Genomic DNA, 24613 nt, shown 5'->3' with positions numbered 1-24613 from the left:
ACACATATACACACACATATGCAGACACACACACACACACACACACACACACACACACACACACACACACACACACACACATACACACACCACTTGAGAGTTGAAATCAACAGCTTGGGATCACCAAGCTCACATCACCCAGCCCTGTGGTCATTGTGAATGTGCAATCCTGTGCTTGCATGGCAACAATTATCTGAGCAGAACCACCATCTCCTTGAACCCCAGGATGTGCAAGCAGGTATAAGCACCTCACTAACACCCTCAAATTCCCAACTATCTCAGTGCCCAAACCATTAATTGGTTTCATATCATCTAGATTGTAGTCAAGTTTTTGTTTTGCACAATCCTGCAAAGCTGGAACCTTATAATACAAGTTTATTTATAGAGAGTGAGCTCTGTAATCCAACTGTGCAGTATTATTGTTAACTCCATCTGAATCTGAAAAAAAATAATTTGAACAAAATTAAATCTAATTGTCTTTGAAGGAAACAGATATCCCCTGTGCCCTTATACACAAATGTATTCTTCTGCACCTTGTGTTTGGGGAAAGAAAATGCTCCCCTTTCATTGAGCCTTTTGTGTGTTCTCTTTTGCAGTTATGCATCTTGGTATTTGTGGAATTCGGTCAGCATGTACTTCCTGCAGAGGGAAATACATTTTCCAATAGGGTGGATTTAATTTCCACCTAAAAGAAAGAAAGGGAAAAACAAGGTAACCAGACTTTAATATCTTTTTTTAGAAAACAATTTGGGAAATAACTTACATAAGACAAACTACACTTTGCATATCTTTTTAAACACCATTATTGAATAATCACTTGCAACACAGACAAACTTGCATTTATATAAAAGTAACCAAACCATATTAAAAAGTTCACATTTACAATACATTATCATCACACACATTGTTATATAGCATATAATCAAAGCAACATTACATAAATTGTTCAATTCCTCCCTTCTCTTAAACCCCATTCCTTCTCCAAAACATTTTCTGCATGTATTATTCCCACATTTTCCATTTTTTTCTATGTAATTTACTCACACCCTTTTCTAGAGATCATATTTCCTACAACCACCAGAATAAAAGTTAACAAGGCCTTAATATCCCTAGGCAATTCAGATTCCGTATCCCAGCTCTTTTATTTTTTTTAATGACTAGTTTCAATTTTTGTGTTACACACATACACGAATGTTTGGCTTTTTTATCTTTTATACAGTTGATTCTTGACATAACCATTTGAACCTATGTAAGTTCTTACAAAACTTTTGTTTTAATGAAAACCCTAACAAACACACCTCTAGAAAACCCCCAAAACCTGTTAACTTAATACTAACACACAAAACCATGCATATCTTCAAATAATGAAGTTTAACCCCTCAGGAACAACTCTCCCAGACTGACAGCCACACTCACTTATACTCTATTATCTTGACTACAATAACAGAAGGATGCTTTTTTCAGAAAACATGAGAAATAGGCAACTATCTCAGGGTCATTAGGGCCATTGTTAGGCTTGCCCTGGACTACTGATGTATACTTTTTAATAAAATGAAAGCAGTGGCGTCAGTTACTAGGAATCTCCAGGACTTAGAAATCCAATGCCAACTGAACCTTCCTGCAGTGCTTGTGGTCCTGGACAGAGGTCAACAGGCATCATGTGATGTGTCTAGTGATACTGAAGCTTCTTTTGATACTGCAGTGTCAGAAAAAAATGCAAGTTCGATCTAACAGTTGAACCAATCCAAAGAGACTGATAACTGCAGATAATAATAGGTCAGGCAAACCAGGATGTGAAGCGCAGTGCAAAACCAAACTATTAAACTAAACAAGCACTGTGAAGAGGATGGACTGCACCGGACAACCTTGCTTCCACAAACAGTTTTATTGTATTTTAAACAGTAGCTAAATCACACGTATTGCACATATGCACTGACAAGGCAACAGTATATCCCCACCACCACCAAACACTCGACCAAGGTTAATATGATCTGTATTCAAGGAAAATAACACCCTTATATGATTTCAGTCAAAGCCATATACTGGGTTCTAAAACACAGCAGTAAACCCCTTAGCTATTAAATAATCAACTTCCAGCATAATAACAGTTAAAATTGTAGCAGTTAAAATTGAAGCCTGTACTCCATATATGTTTACTTACTCTACTCATAGGCCCTAAAAAGTCTGGGGCTGGTTTAGCCCTGCTCCGCTTCGCCCTCGCTACGCTCGGGCTCGCTTTGCATCACACCCTGCCCCCTTATCCCACCCGCCCCCACTACCTCCACATTTATAGCCACCAAGCCACACCCACACATCCTTTCCAACCTACATAACTTCCTCTCCAAAATCTCCCTCCCCCTCCCACCATTTTACAGATTAATCACGACTATTCCTCTGAGGCACATCATCCCCACTCATAGATGAAATATACCATGTCTATAACTAATTGTAAATTCCTTCCCCTTATCTTACCACTCTTAATTCTACCATACTTTCTTACTAGCTATGAACATCTACCATTCGTAGGTTTCTCCTATCCAAAACGTCAAACCAATACCCCCCTACCTCCACTGATTGCTGAATTTGCCCACTACTACACAACCCCAAAAACTACAAATTCTAACCACCTGTTTCTTAATAAACCACTCCAAACAACCCCAAAATCTAAATATGGACTAAAACTACTATTTAAAGTTCTTAGACTACTAGCTTATCCAAGAAAAAACATCACCATAGATGGAGACATTCATCCTAATCCAGGCCCAACCTCAACTCCAAATTCTACCAGCCCTCCACTCTCCCACAGACTGGTTAACTCCCTTCTAATTTGCCCATTAAACATAAGAAGGCTAAATAACAAGGTACATAGCCTGCATGCTGTGCTAGCTACCTACCTCCCTAACATAATGTGTCTATCTGAAACCTGGCTCAGGCCATCAACCAAAGATAATGAGATCTTGCCACCCGGATACAATATACTTGGGGTTGATCGCATAAAGAAAAGAGGAGGAGGAATAGCCGTCTTATATAATAGCACACTTAACATCATAACCAACCCCATACAACCACCCCAGGTCTCTAACGCTGAAATACTAGCTCTAAAACTTCTACTAAACAATCAAAAGAGCATACATCTAATTGTTATCTACATTCCCCCTGGGAACAATGTAGAAACACTAGAGGTCATTCTACACTGGATAGCTAACAACTACCCTCAAGAAACTGTCGTCCTGGGCGATGTTAATATTGACTGGAACCAATGCACAACACAGTCCAACCCTATCTCTGTTAACCTACATGGATTCTCTCAGATCATATCCTCTACCACCAGACCAGGAAATTCTAACCAAAAAGAGAGTATACTTGACTGGATACTCACCAATAGTCACCCCCAGAACTATATGTCTGGAACTCTCCCCAATGATCTTAGTGATCACCTGATCACATACATTATGAAAGACAAAACCAGTTGTGCAAGCTTGCCTATCTATAGGTCCATCAGAACCAAGAAAAACTTTGACCCAACAAAATTTCAATTAGAACTCAAATCCTGTAACTGGTCAAAACGAAAGTACCTTCCCCTTGATGAGGCAGTGTCATTCTTTAACAATACATTCCTTACTATACTTGACTCACATGCTCCAAAACGCTCACTCAGAATTAAAACTCAACTAGCACTCTGGCTAACAACAGAATCCAAATCCAAAATAACAATTAGAGATAAAGCATGGGATAAATGGTGCACTACCAAGTTACCCCTAGACCGTATCAAATTCCAACAATTAAGAAATGAGACTAAAAAAGCCATCACACTAGACAAGAAAAACTACTTCTACCATCTGCAACACAAACATCAAAATAACCCTCAGAAGTACTGGGCAGGCTTAAATAAACTTCTCCAACCAGGCAAATCTACCACTCCTACCCCAGGAACACTATCTGACAAGAGCCAAGAAGAAGTAGCAAATTCCTTCAATACTTTCTTCAATGAAACCATTCAGTCCTTAGCTAACCAACTTTCTCCTCACTCCACATCAATATATACTATACCCGACTCGCCACTCTCTTTTAACTTCCAACCCGTGTCCACATCCTTTATCAGATCCCTTTTGAAAAAGCTGAAGCCAACCACCCTTTCTGCCGATCTTCTCCCGGCTGAATACCTGCAAATAGCTGCAGATGTCGTAGCCTACCCTATCTCGATCTTAATTAACAGAACCATAACCGAGGCCACAATCCCCTCAATATGGAAAATATCCTACGTTATACCACTCCACAAAGGAGGTTCATCCACAGAACTATCAAACTATAGACCTATAGCCATACTATCACCACTTGCCAAAATTATGGAAAAGTGTGTGCACAACCAACGAATGCTCTATTTAACCCAGAATAAACTACTAACAGACTCTCAACATGGATTCAGACCCCATCATAGTACAACCACTGCCCTCCTCTCTTTTACTGAAAATATAAATCTTAACCGGAATAACAAAAAAATATCCTCCGCTCTCTTCCTGGACCTATCGAAAGCCTTTGATATGGTAAACCACCAGTTACTTCTACACACTCTAAAAACCCTGCATCTAGATACTCCAGCTCTTGACTGGTTTCAAGCCTACCTCACTGGGAGACAACAAGCAGTAATGTGGCACAACAAGCTCTCCTGCATGCTACCAAATACCATAGGAGTTCCTCAAGGCTCCATATTAGGACCTCTCCTCTTTTCAGTCTTTATAAACAACCTCCAAACAGTCATCCCTGAAGCCACCTGTATTCAGTATGCAGATGACTCAACGCTAATATGTTCCAATGCCTCTCTTGAAAATCTACTAACTACTACCCAACACATTTTCACCACACTCGAAAACTGGCTTGCCAACCATCTCCTGATCTTAAATCCAAATAAATCCAAACTACTTCTCTTCTACCCAACTAATAAATCACCTACCGAACACTTTACTATACAATCCAATAATGGGACCATTATTTCTCCTGACACCCATGCAAAGTTACTAGGAGTAAAAATTGATAATAGACTCAGATTTGACATGCATATCAACCAAACCATTAAGTCAGTCAACAAGAAACTTGGGACCTTATACAGAATAAAAACCTTCCTTACTCCGAATGCCAGGGCAGCCACTGCCCGCTCACACCTTCTCTCTACCCTACTATATGCCTCTCCTGTGCTTACTAACCTAAACAAATCTGATCTGAACAAGCTCTCATCCTGCTATAATCACATTGCCAGATTCGTTACAGGCCTACCCTACAGAACGCACCACTGTATTAACCTGAAAAAACTTGGATGGATAGAATTCCCATACCTTCTTCAGCAGTACCAACTCATAGAGGCATTCAAAATCCTTAAACAACCTGAGAATACCCCTGCTCTAAAAAACTTAATGACTCCTTACTCTAATCTAAGCTGCCTTCGCTCAGCAAACAGACTCCTTGTCCAAACAACTAAATCTTTCAACCTAGGCGGCGACACACTGTTTGCCAATACCACTGGTAAAATATGGAACTCTCTCCCCAATAACCTCATGCTTGTAACTTCACTAGTTCAATTCAAAAATAGTCTAAAACTCCACTTTAAGTCACATTGGCTGTGTCCTTGCTCAAACCCAGACTAGCTCTGTGCCATAAACTAAAACCAAAACCAAGCCCATACTAGTTCTTCGTATTTTCCATACCAAAAAAAAAAAAAAACAGCCTAGCTAAGGTGATAAGAACTATGTATGTTGTCAAACACTATGGCATAATACTGCCTATCGACTTTGCTAGTATGTTATTAATGTATATTCTAATGATTAGTAGTATATTCATAAGATAGAGCATGGTAGTTTTGTACTAGTATGTAAATAGTCTATTTTCTTTGTTCTTTTTTCTCTCTTCCTCATTATTGTTCATCTTATTTACTATTTTCTGTAACAAATTGTCATTGTAACTCTGTTGGAGCTTTTCTCCCCGGGCCTCCGCTGAAAAAGGACATGTATCCAGTCGGACTATCCCGGTTAACAAATGTAAAATAAATAAATAAATAAATAAATATTTCGTCACTTCAGTTAGACTTCATCAGTCTTGTCTGATGAAGTCTAACTTAAGTGACGAAATACGTGTGATTTAGCTACTGTTTAACGTATAATAAAGCTGTTTGTGGAAGCAAGGTTGTCCGGTGCAGTCCGTCCTCTTCACAGTGCCTGTTTAGTTTAATAGGTCAGGCAAGTTACACCTGTTACGCCTGAAAGGTCACAGAAATGGAAAAGACTCAAAAGAGCCACTGTCTTCAAACCTGCCACTCCAACTGCTCCTATAGCTACTATTCCAGGTCCCAGAGCTTGTAACAGGCTGCTCAAGCATGGGGTTCCAATACCCATCAAATCTGCCCTACTGACAAAGCAACTAAGATAAGAAGTAGCACTATTAAAAGAATACAGACAAGAGAGCAAAACCCAAGATATTTATGGTAAAAGGAACACAAAACATCAAAACATATCAGGATCTAGTCTAAACCACCTCAAATAATAAATTAAAAATAACAGCACAAGTAGAAAACGTTAGAAACTATACAGACAAATATGAGTGAAAAGTACAAAACAAACAGTTTACTGAAACCCCAAAAAGGTTTTATAGAGAACTCAGAAACAAAGCAAAAGTAATATTAACACCACCTAAAAAAGAATAAATCAGTTTGGAGAACTATTTATGAAGACCCTGTTGAACATAGCAAAGATGCTGAATGGATAAAAGAGTTAAAATAAACAATAAGAAATTATAATATAGAGGATATACATTAGGATGAAGTAACAATCAGAGAAAATGAGACAAAAATATGAAGGGCTTCTAAATGGAAAACTCCAGGTCTAGATGCAGTACCTAACTTCTGGCTTAAAGTATTAACATCTTTGCTTAATGATCTAGCCCTCAGTAAAATTATTTATGTGAAAAGACACCATCCTGGTAACAACAGGAAAAAAATCACACTCCTCCTCCTTAAGAGTGAACAGGCAAACCATTCTAACAGTTTTAGATCAATATCTTTACTGCCAAATATATATATATATATATATATATATATATATATATATATATATATGTTTATATAAATTATATACTGGAATTGTTGCATACAGGGTGTATAGTGACTTAGGAAAAAAATCAAGCATACGAAAAGAACAAAAAGGTAACAAAATCACATGGAATATAAATGATCATTTATTGTTAAACAACTCATAATGGATAGCTGTAATAAGGGGCTCAACCTAAGTATGGCATTAATTGATTAAAAACAAAAACATTTAACAGAGCATTCCACATTCACAGATTAAGCAACACTTGCATATTTATAAGATAAATCCCAGATTTATAAGATAGACTCTACGCTAATCAGTTGCATAGAGTACAAATGAATCTTGATAAAGGGAAAGGTATTATCCCAGGGATAAAAATTCAAATGGGAATATACCAAGGTGATTCTTAGTCATCACTGCTGTTTTGCCCTTCACTTAACCCATTAAGCTGCAATTATTCTTGAAGTAAACAAATACATTATGGGAGAGATGTACTTGCACTATGAAATTGGAAGCAAGATTGTCACATAAGGGCAAATCAAATGCCAAACAGGTTGTCAGCACACGCACACTTCCCACTCTAAATAAAGAAGTGTCACATAAACCCACATATGCAAAGGTACTCACTAGTAACTTACCAAAAGATCACAGGCCTCCCAAACGGAAGCCACATACACACATAACAATGAAAAAAAAAAACAATCACAACACATAATGACACACACACCAGTGTATCAACAAAGGCTGGATAAGGAGTGGGTTACAGTTAGCTGCCTGTCAGGTGCCAGACTCCATCAAGTCGCTCAAGCACTCAAGTCACTCAACCAAAAGTATCAGTTTTGACTCCGTCATAGTCCATGTGGGGGTGAATGACGTCAGACGTACCTCACTGGACTATATGAAGAGAGAAATGACTGAGCTTTGAGAATATGTGTCACAGGCAAGTATAGGCCTGGCCTTAAGCAGCATTCAACCTCCTCCAAGGATGATGCCACAGTACAAACAAAAAAAAAAAGATTGACTTTAACAATTGATTTAGTTTCTGGTGTCAGTCCAAGGTGTTCCAGTATCTGTCATCCTGGGAAGACATGATCGACAGGCCACAGTGATTTGCCAGAGATGGTCTGCACCTGTCTCCTCTAGGCTTTCAGATACTAGCAAAGACATTAGCCACCCCATTGTGCCTTTTTTATGCAGTGTCAAAATAACCAACCTCCCAACATAACAAAATCCTCTCTAGATAACTCAAGGTACTACTGCTTAATGCTAGGAGTCTAAATAAGAAACTGCACTCCCTGGAAGCACTTCTCACCTTGGAAGATGTTGACATCTGTGTAGTTACCGAGACATGGTTCAATGGCACAGAAAACACCATGGCCATGCAGGGATACAATGCCTTCCATAGGTTCATACCACAAACTGAGCATGAAAAAACCAAAGGAGGAGGTGTATTGATCTTCTTTAAGGATAAGTACACCTCAACACTGGCCAAACAGTATGACTCTCTTGAGCTACTCCATGTCCAATTAACTATAGGTAAAGCCCCCTACCACATCATAGCTAGCTATAGGTCACCCACCATGAAACAGAAAAAGGATACCACATACCTGGACTTACTGGAGTCACTTGCCATACAGCCCAGCACCTTACTAATGGATGCTTTTAATTATTCTTCCATCGACTGGAAAATATACATGATCACAAACATGCTGGCTCAAAAGATCTTGGACTTTGTCAATGCAAATGCTCTGGAACAGCTAATCAGTACACCCACAAGACACTCAAATGTCCTGAACATAGTACTCATTAACATGGGAGAGCAGTACACCCACGTGTGATGTCCACCCTGATAAGACTGTACCATAAATCAGTCTTGTTCAATGTAAAGACCAGATACCCCATCAAGTTCAAAAATGATTAAAGATTTTTCAAAGACAAACTACTTCCTACTAAGTGATTATATAAGAAGTTTAAAAGACCCCTCAAATGCAGATAGAACAGACTCTTATGCAGAGGTGTACACCAATGTCCTATATAACCACTTAGGCAGTTGTATAGAATTGGCTGTACCTGACCAGATTAAACTAGGTCTTTGCAAAAAAACAAACCACCATGGTGGACCCCTAGTACAAGAGAAAGAAACTAATGTCCAAGAACAAGGGGGAATTGGCTGACCAAGTTTGCTGATGATTGCAAATTGGGAGCAATCATTGACTCCCCCACCGATGTTAATATACTGAAGACAGGGTTAACTCAGACAAATGAATGGTGCCAAAACCACAGATTAAAGCTAAATGCAAAACAAATGCATTATTATTCCCTTTTGAAAAGCTGACATCCCTGTCAATTACATTATAGACAGAACCCTCCCCCCCACCAAGTGTAGACCAGTGGTACATGATCTGGACACTCAGGTTGACAGCAACCACCATGTATCCACAGTAAGGAAATCCTTCTATGTGGCATGGTTTACTATCAAAATCACGAAAGCCAGAACAAAATCTGGTCATTCGCACAAATCACAACTCTGAAAATCTGCAGAGGAACACAGTCAGTATATCGAATATAAAAGCTGTAGTGGCAAGAAAATATCAACTTGAGGCAAGGATGTGATATAAAGGAACTTGAACAGAAGGCTGTGTATAAATATGGGACTAGATAAAGGGTCAACAATAAAACGTAAACATGAGAACAAAGCTTAGTAAGGAATATTTCAGAAAACTGAAGCTTATATTGAAAACTGCATTGAAATCCAGGAATAGAGTTCTAGCTATAAATTAACTTCTTTTCCCTGTTTTAATTTAGAGCTTTGATGTGACTGATGGCCCTAGAAAACATCGGATCACTTGAACAAGAAAACACGAAAAATGTTTCATGTTTATCAAATAATATGTAAGAAAACATATATGGCAAGATTATATATCCTTCAGTGTGAAGGAAGTAGGAGCTTCCTCAAAACTGAGGTGTAGGTCTGCAGTTGTGGGACTGCATAGATATTTGCTGACATCATCAGATCATAACAGAGTAAAGGTAATAAACCATGAAAAAAATAAATCTAAGATGATTCAGTCATTTTAGCAGAAGTATTTCAGAAAAGAGTAGGAAGGGAAATGAATCCAAAGCAAATAAGAATCAAGCAGCAACAGAAAGTGCAAAGACAAAAAAAAGCAAAAAAAAAAAAAAAAAAAAAACAAAAGAAAGAATATACAGAATAAAATCTGAAGAAGGGAATCCTGGAACAACCTCATGCTGACCAAGATATAATGCATGAATGGTTAAGGACAGGTGAATTTAAAGCACAAGTTGAAAGACTAATAATGTCAGCTCAAGACAGATGGCTATGTACATGTTGGTTTATAAGTTCTATAAAAAATTGGGAAAGAAAGACAAATGCAGGTTCTTTAATGTAGAACTAAAAACAGCTGCACATCACATTTCTGGTTCTGATATACTTATTGTTGAAGATCTGCATACTGAAAGGCACAACAATGGGGCAAGACTGCTGCACTGGGATTATGGAAACGTTTCAACTAACACCTATCTGTGATCCGCAAGCATACTTAAAATAAAGAAGTTCTAATCACATGGGATCATCCAATACCAGCAGATAAGAAAGTAGAAAAGTAGAAGCAAAAAAAAAAAACAAACATATATACTAGTCATAGAAGAAAGGACAAAAGTGTAGTTAGTCATTGAAATAACCTCACCCAGCAACTGTAGTGTCCTATGTACTAAGACACACAAAATCATAAAATACAAGGACATGCAAACTGAAATTAGAGCAACGTAGGATAATAACATCCAGATAGTTCTAATACTAGTTGGAGCAATAGATTTAAAAATTAATTTTGAAACATACTTAAATATGACACCAGTACATGTTACTCCATAGGAACTACAGATGAACGCAGTTCTGGATACACTGCAGGTGCTGAAAAGACAACTCTTTACAAACAACAAAGACTGAAGCAATACTAATATCTTAAACTCTAGTTATTCCCTGTCTCAGGAATGGAGTTCATTCATACTGCATTATTAGACACCCAAAACATCAAAAAATGAAGGACGGGAGAGAAGAAGAGATCTTTACTGTATTTGAACCTCAGGTGACCTGACCATGTCAGACACATGCAGCAAGAGATCAGACATGGTAAATGTGGTTCCTAAGATCACCAATGATGGCAGTGTAATGAGTGCTGGTTCTTTATCCAGCAGGTTATTTTATCTAGATTTTCCGCTTTCCTCTCTTTCTTCAATGTAAAGTTTAAGAGCTGTACTGTCAGCTAATGAATTGTTTAATTTACTTATCATGTGTCCAGAATGGTAGCAGGATGGAACTGTAACTTTCAGGGGCATGATATCTTGCATGTGGTGTATATGGGTTGCCATGTTATGTGAAGTGTTCTAATGTTTTTCTTCATTTCTTAGAGGGATTTTATGCTTCAAGGAGCTAACTGGTCCATTGAACTAGTGCTTTTAGGAAGCTGACACATCATGGGAAGTAGAACACTGCTTTAGTGCTTGTTTTTGTTTTTTTTTTTTTTTTTGTGGGAGGGATTGATGACAGGTGTCAGTGCAAAATGTATTCACCCTCCTATCCTGAAACATTAACTCCTGAATGAGGGGAAATTTTATCTCATCACCCCAGTGGCTCTGATATACAATGAAATTATCAGTTTCTACCCACAGACATCCATTTTTTTCTGTATCCTAGTTCTCAAAGGGAACAACAACTACTGGTCATACCATCAAGAGAGAATATCGACTGCTCCTCTGTTGTTTTTTGTGCTTTGTGACTAGCTAGGTAGCTTTTTGTGTAAATTAGCTGTTAGCAGATCTTGTGTTGTCACAATCAGGTGTATTACTTACTATGACTTTTTTGTGTAAAAGTGTTGACTTTCTTCTTTTTTCTTTTCCTCGTCTTAAAAGATCAAGTCAATATATCAACATGTCTAACATTCACAAAGTCATTAACAATGGCTTTATCCAGAAGGGTCACACTTCCAACAAAGTGGATCATAACTTCAAAAAGTCAGGAATTTTTTTGATGTCACAGAATGTGATTCTTTTACCTGTATAGTTAAGGAAGAGAGGCTTAAGAGACTTTAGCATTTTGGAGGTTTGTTGGATATGTTTATACCCTAGATAATGCTCAGAGGCACAGTGAATATGGGTAAGAGAGAGATCAAGGCAGCATTTTAGGCATTAGGAAAAAAATTTCCCTTAAATGTGTGATATTTATTTCCTACAGGATCCTGACAGTACAGAAGCTGCATTAGCTGCAGCTCAGATGGAGTGGCTTAGAATATTCTTTATAATGGTTTGCTATCATTTATAGCTATGAAAATTGGCCCTAAAGCATTTAGCATCATAAAAATATAAATAAATATAAATATAAGCATAATAAATTATAAAGGCATACTACGGTCTATTTGAAAAATTGTAAAAAAACGTTTTCAGGACTAGTAGAATGTTTTTTTCTACTGTTTATACCATCAATTTTGAAGTAATTTGAAAATCTGGATTTGTTCTAGACATCTCTGTATAGCTGCCTCTATTATCTTATAGATTTGCTACTTATGAACCCGATACCATTTTTGTTTTATGGTTCTATTGTTCAAGACGAATGATCACAGTAGTAAACGCTCTAAAGAGCGAAAATGCAGCACATCAAAATCATTATTGTGGGGGGCCCAGCCCCCGACACCCTCCGCTAAATATATATACCAACTCTGAGATCACACTTCAGTGAGGAAAGGGCAAATATTTCATTCTTCACTGTGCTGCAATCCCACAAAAAGCACTTCGGTGTACTGCATTTTCGCTGTTTAGAGCGTTCGCTATTGTGATCATTCGATCATGTAATACAGACCCTTACATACATACACACAGACCTATCTACGACTTACACACACACACACCCACACACACCTCTACCTTTATCTACCTACTTCTTACATGCATGCATACATACCCCTACCTATCTTCCTTCTTCTTACATCCACACACCCCTGCCTACCTATTTCTTACATACACACACACACACACACACACACACACACACACACACACACACACACACACACACACGCAAAAGATGAAGATGTAACCATCAGTCGCACAAATGGAGAAGACAAAAACAAGTCATAAACACCTGTTCTGTCTGTGTGACTTGACGCAAAGGGCGTTCTTTAGAATGCCCTTAAAATAAAAAAAACAAACATTTTTTTTAATTAAAAGAAAATTAATCCCCCCCGGCCAGCTAGTTCCACCTGCCTTTGGGCATCCCTGGGAGATACTATATAAGGTAAAAATACTTTGGAAAGACAGTGATTTTTAAGAGGTTTTTACAAGCCAGAGTAGGAAAAATAAATAAAAAAGAGAAGTGGATACTTCTAGATGTCAGTGACATTCCACAAATTAAAGAAGAGATGAAATGGAGATCTACTGTGTCTGAAATTTAAGCATGACCATGCAAACATGATGCTGGACAAAAAATGCCAACTCTTTTTTTAAACAGGTGTTATAGTCTTAAGTTACACTGGCAAAGTGATATAAAGCCCTAACCTTTGCTTCAGACAGCCCAGCTGCAGCTGAGAAACTGGGGGAGCTGTCATGGAGAAGGGGGAACTGAAAAGGAAGTGCTGGCTTACCTATCTTAGGAGGAGGGGTCAACACAAGACCACATGACCACATGAAAGACCGCAACTTCTCACTGCACTCAAATGCAATACAGTGCTCAAAGTTTCATCTTCCAGTCCCTCTATAATACACATCCAACAGGGAAAAAAACCAAGCAAGTAGATAAGGGAATATAGTCTCTGAAAAGAAAGATGATTTTGTAGAATGTTTAAGACAGAACTGTATGCACAAAATAAGCATATCATTGTAGAACAAGAATGTAGAATTATTAATTGGATATTATACAATGAAATTATTTAAAAATAAGCATATCCACAGGAAAAAAGTCTATGGCTGTACTTATTAAAAGGAAAAGTTGTAGTCAGCATTGGACTTTGTCTACCCACCTCTAAATAAGATGCTTTAAAGAAAATAAAAAAAATACAACAATAAAAATGTTACTTGAGACTATGCACAGCTTGCAGACAGAAAGAAATCAAACCCTCTGAGAAGCAAAAGGTTTATCAATGTCCTTACTTCTTTGATTCCAGAAAAGAATCTCAGCAGGAACTGCTACATATTGTGCAAGGATAAGCACATGTACATGCTCAACACATATGAAATGCATGGCTTAGACATCCCCTGTGAAAGGGAAGTCACAGTAGAGCATTAAAGACTGCATATAAAACAGCATTTTTATAAAAAGTAATGATATTTTTTCTTAAATAATGTATAATAGTTGTAGTCCACAACTTGTTGTTGTATCTTTCGGCTTTGCCCGGTTAGGCATCGCCACAGCGGAACTCCGGTCCGCTAATGATTGGCAGTAGATTTTTACATATCAAGTTGCCAGCTCTGACACACAACCTTCAACGAAGGTACGCCCATTCACGCATGTCTCAACACAGAAGAAGCTTTAGCTGAGAATCGAACAGGACAACGTCATACTGTGAGGCGACAACGCTATTGCAGCACCACCACTGCAGTAGACTACATGTGAAAAATGTTGGATTTCCTGATGGCTGACTTTGTTCATAGGTTCATAGATGATTACTACACTAACTGCTTTGGGGTCCCTTTTTAGCTTAACCACGCTATGTATCTGACATGATTTGATATCCCAGTGTATTTTTTTTTCTTTAAGTTATAGATATAGGCTTCAGCAAATGGTGGCCAAGCATTTACAGGCTGTCGCTGTCAATAAAATGCATAGGTGCCAGATGAGGGGTACATTTCTCATTCCTCATCCACTGGTCCAAATTACCCTTGAATAACTTATGGGAGCTATACCTTTCTAATATTTCTGGGAAGCATGGCTAGGCTTAAATGGTCTTTTAGGATCATTAGTCTAGTATTCTCCTATGGACCTATGATGAATAAATTGAAAACTTGTCTTTCTAGAAAGTAAGAAGCTACTTTTGATCCATTTAGGATATAAATACAGTTTCAAAGAAGTGAGGCATTGTGGGTTCAGTCTTTCATGATGTCAGAGCAGGGATTTTCAGGTCTGATAAAAATATTCAAGGGGCCATCCTTACAAATATAATAAAATGAAAAACAACATACTGGTTCATTAAAATTGTATAATTTGTTATTTTATATGGTGAGGAGGTTATATCTGCCTCTAAAGATTTGTTGCTACCACTTGCTTTAGAACATGGCCAATGCACTTTTAAGTTTAAACCGGCTTTGCAAAACATTCTACCTCATGTCTGTGCATTGTGTGTATGCTCACAGTTCTGCTTATTACTAACAAGTTGTGTAGCACACCAAACTCACAGTATTGGAATGAATTCTTTAATTCAGTAAAGTAAGCATTAACACTCACTGTTCCCTCATAACGAACAAATAGTAAACATATGGCAGATTCTTCTCAGCTCAGAGTACTCTGAATGTTTTGTCTCAGTATTATGCTATTCTCTGTGCCTCTTTAAGCTATATTTCTCATGGTCACTGAATCACTAAATAATAAGAATTAGATGTGATTCATATCAGTTAGTACAGCTGAGACTTAAATTAAATCAGCTACAGGTAAATACATGTACTTCCAACCTGGAAACACAAACTGATGATTACACATTTGTAAAATTAACCACTAAAACTAACTGTACTATCTAATATGAACTTTAAAAAAAACTAGGCAAAGCTGACATTTTATTCACTCCTGCATTACATTTAACTGCATTACCAGCTAAAATAAAATGCAGTTTCATCTCCTTTATTAACTACCTAATTTGAATAACATTTGTCTGAAATCCATGTAAATCAATATCTGCTTTAACTAGGGCTTTAAATAAGCATAGCTCCTTTAGTAAGTATCCTTAGATTTATATTAATTTTGGGAATGAAATATATCTTAAATACTAATCCAAATATAAAGCCATTATCAGGGATAATGACTCTGCTATCATATTTCTCCATTGCATAACTTTCCTGAGATGCAGGGACATACAAGTATTTTATATTAAATGAGGGTTACAGTGTATCCTCCTCTGCAAGCCTTCTGTGTTAACTTTCTTACAATCACATTTGTTTATATTGAGTCTTATATCTCATATATCCTCTAAACTAAAACAATTCACCATTGCAGTCTTAGTCACTTGAATATTCCTCAGCAACATTATGACTCTCTTCCACACCCAGTCATTTAAACTAATGGTTTCCTTAGGTGCAGACACCACCAGCAAATAAAAGTCTGAGGTCAACAATCAACTACTCATCTTAAAAATCTGTTGCACTGTATTTTTTGATTTACAGAGTTTTGCAAAGCTTTCCCCACATATTTAATCCCATGAATGCTTTAGACTATAACAATGTATTTTTTTTTTTAAAAACATCTGTTGCATGAAAAAAAACACTTCCCTTATCTGTCCTTTGAGTTGTCTTGGCTTCACCTTTATCCTATAATATATAAAATGGATCCATTGGCTGTTCATCTTTTTAACTGCTAAAATGTATTTCTGCACCATGCTCCTTCTTGAGTGATAATTCAAACTGCAAAGCCTACATCCTTTTTCTCCTTTGCATGGAATGCTTAAACATATAACATAAACCATTCTTTCACGATTTATACATTCCTAGACCATATTTGTTATCTTTCTTTGAACCCTCCCCAGCCTTCCCTATGTCACTGCATATATTACAGTGCCCTATGTCCTATACAGCACGTCTCTGCACAATGAGTTGTCTTTCATGCAGATGCTATCCATATCTATGTATCCCAATGTCACATTTACTTTGATTAGTGAGTGCGTGCATGTGTGTGCCTTCCGTGGAAGGTTGGGCACCTCGACACCATAAAACTCTACTGCCAATCATGAGCGGACAGGTGATCTGCTGCGGCGACCCCTAACCGGGAAAAGCCAAAAGGAGAAGAACTGACCAGATACTGTACCCTTATGTTATTAGATATGCTCAAATGTAGTACACTGACCATCTCACTGTAGCCAACATGTCTGTGTCATATGAGTGAACAAGAGTGCAAAAGCACAGAACCTAAATGCTTTATAAGAAACCTTCAGTTTTTACCTTCTTTCCCTTGCAAAGATGACCACCCTGTAAAACTCGTTTAATTATGCGAGACTGATATGCCACTGCATCTCAGGAAGGTTATGCAAACAGACATAAATGTGGAGTGATACAGTTATAACTCATTAATGATAACTGGACTGCAATGAAGTATTCTGCAAACAGACATAAAAGTCCTTTATCTCTCCTAATGTTTTCTGCCTTAAACAAATTATTTTTTCAGCTCCATCTAATATACTTGTTTTTGTTTATTTGCATTTCTTTTTAAGTAAATTCCAACTTCAAAAGTGTGTCTATTATTCTAATAACTGTCAGCCTTTCTTCTTTTAACCAAGTTTCTGTTAACCTATTAAGAGTAAACTATAAGAGTTCTCTCTAGCAGGTCTTGCCAATTTCATTAATAATGGCATCATATAATACTGTTTCTAATCCTGGTTTCTGAGGTCCCAAATGGTTGTTCTTCTGCCCACCATGTTGTTACCTGCCAATCACACGTCCACCTTGCCAAGAAGCCCATTAAGTTCAATTCATGGTTTCTACACTACTAATCCAGTCAAATACAAATATATTTCCTGGCAGGCTTTCACATACCCCTAGTCTTCTTCCTAAAAGTGAACATCCATGGAAGACAACTGTTTATTACAGTGTTATCTCTGTGTCATTAACTGTATGACAAGCATTATAAATTTCACTAGGAGTCTTATGTTCCATTTTACCTTTGTTACTTTTTATATGAATATAAATGTATTTAGCTATATATTGATTTATTGCCTGCTTGCCAGATTGATACTGGGCCGGATTCACGAAGGCTTGCACGGAGTCTAAGAGTAGAGTAAGACTCCATGCAGCCAACATGTCCGCCGAGCGATCCAGGAACAGCCAGTAGGGGTGTGCAACTGAGCTCTCCAAACTAGTCCTACACGGACAGGGCTTGGATATGCAAATTACCTCAATTGCAGGCAAAAGCTATGCAAATGAGGTAAATTTGCGATCCAGGAAACCCGAACTTGTCCGAGTAGGAGTAGTGTTATTTGCAGAAATGTACTCAGTTGATAACTGAGTACGGTTCTGCAAATAGCAAAATGGAGCCATGACAGCTGCAAAAAAAGCATGCATTTACAGGAGGAAGCATGCCAATGGCCAAAAATATGGCCATTGGCAATGGGAAGTGATGCAAAATAGAAATAAAATGACTTTTTTTTTCATCCCGATCTCCAGGGTTTAACCAAACGCGTTGCGCCCTAAAAACCAGAAAATTAATAATTAAGATCCACAAATGTGGATTTTATAGCTAAAATGAATTTACAATGCAAGTGAATGGCAGGCTGAAAACAACATGGCCACAGAATAGAGGTTGCTTAGGGGGAAGCTCAGTCTAAGAGATGTAACCAAGCATTAGTAGGCAATCCTATGCAAATGAGAGTTAGGATGGTGAATCGCAAGTTTACATAGGAAATGAGCACAGTCAGTGGAGTGTAGGAGTAGGATAAGAGGAGTAACAGAGTATAAGATAGGTGACATCATGAGGGGGGTATGTATGAAAGGAGTGAAGCTCATTGGAGCAGAGTGTCATGTGTCAGCTGACAATTACATATTATTGAAAGAGGTGTGTCAACAGGTAGGCTAGGTAAAGTCAAGAAATTTAAGGTGTATGCCGTGGATAACACCAAAGTTTCTTGCTGAGCATGCATGCATGCGTGTGTACGCCAATAAACCCGAGTAAGACAGTGTGCGTGCGTGTTAGTGTGTGTGCACGCGTGTAAGCTTGAGTAAGCATATGTAAGGCTGTGTAAACAGTTGTAAGCGCGTTTGTGCCGGTGTGCGTGCGTTTTAACAAGAATAAGCAAGTTTTCGTCCATGTAAGCATGTGTGCGTGCGTGTTAGCTGCTGTGCACATGTTTGCGCTTGTGTGCACGGTGCTCCCCCCTGAGGAAACAGAAAGGAAAAATGAAGCACACCAAATAGTAGGGAAGTTACCAGGGAGTACTAGCAGAGCTAGCAGGTGAAAACAATCAGAATCAGGCAATTACCCAGGCAGAACACTAGCCCAGCCCAGCCCAGCACTTAAAACTCTGCAAACAACTGTCCATTATGTTTCTCTCAAGAGACACTGCAACACTGCAGTAAGCTAATAGAAGTGAAAACTGAAAAAGCTTTACTGAGACAAAAAAAATGTTAGGGGCTGCCATTGCTGTTATAAGGTGACATATGCAACATGCTGAGGGTGGTGGTAATGCAAATGCTGCTGGACAACCCACAGTGGGGCGATGGAGAAGAGTGTACAGGCCCAGGGTAACCTACCAGGGGCTACATGAGCTGGAGATAGTGGAGCACTATAGAGTGGACAGAGACCTCTTGCAGCAAATTGTTGAGCTGTGCAGGCCACGCCTCACACACAGAGCCAACAGAGGGGAACCCATCCCAGTGGAAACTAAGGTATGTGTTGGCCTAAGAATATTAGCAACAGGTACCTTCCAGAGACCAACTGGTGATATGATGGGGATATCACAGGCATCAGCATCCAGCATACTACACCAGTTCCTGGATGCCATGTCAGCACATGTCGGTGATCATGTATACTTCCCCAATTCCCGTGAGGTATTGGCCAGCAATATGCGTCTCTTCCAGCAAATAGCGGAATACCCTGAGGTAGTGGGTGCAATAGACTGCACGCACATATGCATCAAAGCACCAGCTGGTGAGCAGGGTAGGGTCTACTTCAACTGCAAGGGCTTCCTCTCCATCAACTGCCAGGTCGTGTGTGATGCCCAGGGCATAATACTGAACGTGTGTGCTGGCTGCCCTGGAAGCTACCATGATTCCCATATCTGGCATCTGACGCAGCTGTACCAGACATTTGCCAATGGGGTCATTGCACATGGTCACCTAGTGGGGGATGCTGGCTATGCACTGGAGACGTGGCTGATGACACCCATCAGAAATGCACACACACCTGAACAGGAACGCCATAATGAGGCACATGCACAAACACGAAATGTAATTGAGCGTGTGTTTGGGCTGCTCAAGTCACGGTTCCAGTGCCTGGACACATCTGGTGGAGCCTTGCAGTACTCACCAACTACATGCACCCAAATTGTCATGGTATGTGCTATGCTACATAATATGATCCTGCGAAAACAGCTGCAGCAGGACCAGCATAGGCCTGGGCCAAACAGCCCCCCATCATTGCCAAGGCTATCACAGGCAGAGCGTGACTTGGAGGAGGAACAACCTGAGCCTGCCCCAGTAGGCAGAAGGAGGCGTGCCCAGTATGCTTTGGCCTTGGCAAAGAGGCAACGTATAGCACATACACTGGTTCAGTAGGAACTTTGGAAATTATACCTCTCTCTGACCCGCACATATAGTAAAAGGGATGCCTACATTGACACTACCTGCTTTCAAACATGTATAGGGAGTGTAGCATGTGCATCCGACATAGGCAGCCCTGCATCAACACCTGAGGCATGATTGCCATGTGTTAAGCAATATAAAGCAGTGCTAAACAGCATTTACCACCATGTAGTATATGTAAACAAAATCGCACACACCAACTAGTACAAATGTGGTCAATAATGAGTAATATTGGCCAACGTCCAGCAATGATGGTTAATATTGAGCAATGTTGGACAAGCTGGGTCTAAGTAGGGCATAGCTGAACAAAAGCCAACATGCTCATAGTTGCTCTACTGGCCCTTAAGCAGTCTGGTCTGCTCAGTATGAAAATATAAGCGGTGTTGGGCCTCAAGCCCAGGATACTGTGCACTATAGTCATAGTATTGAACCACTAAACCATGACAGTATTGCAGTGGTTAGCCTGTATGAAGAAATGTTGATAAGTCTATGCAAAATATTCCATGGAAACCCTGCAGATACAGCATAATCCCTGTCGAGTTATGACACAAAGGTGAGTCCTGCAGTAAGAATAGAACCTGACTTTCAACACACACACAGTAGAAATGTTAATATTGGACATGTACACATACATCAACAAATGTAGTGGACCTCAGACAGCAACATATTGAAAGATCACACTGGGCATGCTCACACACTTGAATACATGAGACAAATGTCAGGCAACAGAACACTGACAGTCTGAACTGGGCATGCTCACACACTTAGGCCATGTTGGAGTACAGCAGTGGGCCACACATATCAGGCAGTTGCATGTGTTAACCCAGGAACCTCTCACTATCCAGCAATCTGCCCTGTGCACACACTTATATGACAACAGACACATATATAATATAATGGAACCCTGTCATAATCAAATATGTTCTGCAGATACCTAAGTGGTTCATAGAAAGTGGGAAAGCAAAGATGATAAAAACCTGCAAACAGTATCAGCAATAAACATTGTGCATCATGAACATTATCATAGGTTCAGAGGTTGATAGTAGGCTATCTGCCCTAGGGCATGTACAAGCATAGCCAGAGTGTGTTTGGCTTCTGCAACCCAGTCAAATCAGAACACTGTGCCTGTGAATAGTAGGTCACACAAGATAGCCCATTTACGTCTAGTGTATTGTGCCTCTGTCTAGCAGGGACCCAGAAGATATCCCATGGGTAAACATACGATCACCCATACACTTGTCAAGATGTCACCTGTAGCTGGTCAGTGGGTGGCTCTGCCTATGCAAAACAGGGACTACACTCCACAGTGATTGGGGCCTTTCAGATAATAATCTGTCCCCCCAGCATGTCCTATTAATATCTGTGCTGAGGTATATGTCCCTGGAGTGTGTAGCTCCATTAATTCTAGGTCAGAGATTGCCTTAAACTACAGGCACACAACACATCCGTGTAGGTGGTAAGTGACTGAGTAGAGCTGGAGTTACTGTATCTGAACTATGCAGGGCATCTGTGTGAGTCCCTACATCTCCTTGATGAGTAACATTTGTGGCCATTACAGTTGCTGCAGGTGTCGGGTAAGGTACATCCCAAATGTGGCATAGTAACCAAGCATGGTCATGATGAGTATAGGGGCACAATGACCACACGTGATCAACATGTGAAACCATGTGGGATATGGTGAGCTATGTAGAAGTACTGTCTAACCACTTTGGCAACGTGATTGTCAAAGGCGAGAGTACGAACAGGTCGTGTCCCCAAACCCGTAACAACTACTACCATATGTAATGGATTACTACCTATGTGGTAATGTGTGGGCATGTTGTCATTCTCAAAGGGGATGACTATGCAACTAATGGCATGTAGCCATAGGCCATGGCTCAGGCACCAGTCATCCTATCTCTGTGAGACCCTGTATGAGTATGCATTTGCCAGCTGGAGAGTTGATTATGGCACCCAGTTTGCAGTCATCTAAGAACATGGGCAGCCATATCCCTCCTGTGATAGCCTGTACGTCACACAAATATATACTGAACAAGAGAGGTCCCAGGACTGAGCCTTGTGGGATGCCATGTGTAACTGCTGTATAGTCAGACAAGGCACCTGCAACACTGAGCATGTGGGTGCTATCCCTGATCCAGGTAGCAATCCATTGTGTGAGATATGTGTCAATATTGATGCCGGTGAGCCTATGCATAATGGCCGAGTGGGGTATTGTGTTGAAGGGTTGTGCAAGGTCCAGGCAGGCTGTGTGGACAACTGTCCCAACACTGATGGACCTGGTAACTGTTTAAAGAATACAAACAGGTCCAACAGGCAAGATCTGCCCACAACAATGCTGTAATGTGTAGGACCCAGTGTCTGTAGGTTTCCCATGTCTATGTGCATGAGTCCCATTGCAATACGCTCCATAGCTTTGCAGAACAGGCTAATTAGCCTTATAGGCCAATAATGTCTGTGGTCTGTTGTGGCAGTATTCAGTGGAGCAGGACTACTATAGCTGTACACCATTCCGTGGGTATGAATCCTGCAGTAACTCTGATATCGAACAGTAACGTAATGTGAGGGTTACGTCTGTCATGAAGGCCGTGTACGACACAGGCCGGGACACCATCTGGTCCCATTGATGCTGTGTTGTCCGCTGTGGGGAGGGCAGCACTCACCTGTTTATTCATGATGTCAGGGAGGTTACACTCTGTTGGGATGGACAGTACCTCCTTAGGGGGGATGGGGGGGAGACATCTGCACTGAACCTGTTTGCCAGGATGTTATCAATGTATGTGGGTTCAGGGTATGTTCAGTCAGTATGGAGTAACACACAGCATATCAGTGAGTGTCCAGCCAGGTACCTGAATTAATTGAAGAAGGTCTTGTGAGTGTCTGATGTGTCTGGTGCAATTGTCCATTAGAAGTGGGCCTGACATAAATACACGAGTGATTGTAGCTGTCTGCTAGTACAGATCACAGATGCCTTCCCTGTCTGGGATTGTGCTCTATCATGTAGTAGCTTCCTCCTTTTGTTGTATAGCATATTAATGGCCGGGGTCTACCAGACAGGTCCCCTGCCATTGGAGGAGTGATTCCAGGTGTTATTTTGGATAGCACAATCCATGCAGTCCACTAGGTGTCCATAGAATGTGTATGTAAAGGATTCAGCAGTCTGAGCCATACTTACCACTGACCCAGTGATTGGAGCCTGAAGGATACCACTGTGGTATGGAGAAGTGTGACATTTGCTTTTGGGAAGTTCACCAAGAATACCCAGGATGGGTGAGGGGATGGGATATGGATGTCCAGTGAGATAAAGTATGTTCTGACCTTACCAATGAGGGGTATATCGCAGGTGTGGAACATAGAGTCCCCATGTTGGTGATGATCATGTCCAATATGTTGTCCCCTCTTGTGGGTGTGGTGACCATTTGCGCCATAGCATATGAGTTTACAAATAGTAGCAACTGTTGGGCGAGGGTATTGGGGCCTGAGTACTATCCCCAGTCAATGTGTGGGTATTTGATGTCACCCAATATAATCGTGTTTGGGGAGACCTTCATATTATCCAGTGTTCCCTGGAAAGCCGAGTGTGGTTGCTGAGTTTGTGAGTGTGGTCTGTAGCAGGCAACAAACCAAAAGGCAGGTTTGCACAATGTTAGGTGAATATGTATGGTCTGTGATGTTTTGTGCAGTGCTACCAACCCGGAGGTATGTGTATCTGTGATGTATATGGATACTCCCCCTATTTGTGTTGGCCATTCCGAGTTATGTGGTCAGAAAGCATGGTACGAAATATAACCTGGTAGTGCTGGTGTGCATGTGGGAGCCTGAACCATGTGTCTGTTAGTGCACAGATATTGCTATTCTCCATACTGAGGAGATTCCAGAGTGGGAGCAATATGAGGGTAATACATCTGGTGTTGAGCAGCATTACCCTCAGTGTCATGTACTCTGTAATGTCTATGGAGGTGGGTCTGTCTTTTGAGCCCCGCTTAAATAAGGCAGTATGGTGGCAGCAAGTGCCTTAGCCAGTATTCAAAAGTCCAAGG

At 39.9% G+C, this 24613-nt stretch overlaps 1 protein-coding gene across 1 annotated transcript in view; it reads right to left on the bottom strand.

The window, feature by feature from the left end:
- Positions 1-396: 396 nt before the first annotated feature.
- The window catches only part of LOC122802910 (nectin-1-like), a 2017182-nt gene continuing 1992965 nt past the window's right edge, over positions 397-24613 (bottom strand). The window contains exon 10 of the mRNA XM_044072733.1: positions 397-685. The gene's annotated coding sequence lies outside the window, so the exon portion shown is untranslated. The remainder of the gene's footprint in view (positions 686-24613) is intronic.

Source organism: Protopterus annectens, chromosome 5.part0, assembly GCF_019279795.1.
Source record: "Protopterus annectens isolate FY-2018-M chromosome 5.part0, PAN1.0, whole genome shotgun sequence".
Lineage (NCBI taxonomy): Eukaryota > Metazoa > Chordata > Ceratodontiformes > Protopteridae > Protopterus > Protopterus annectens.
Note: the sequence above shows the minus strand (reverse complement) of the source record. Positions and strands in the feature narration are given on the sequence as shown.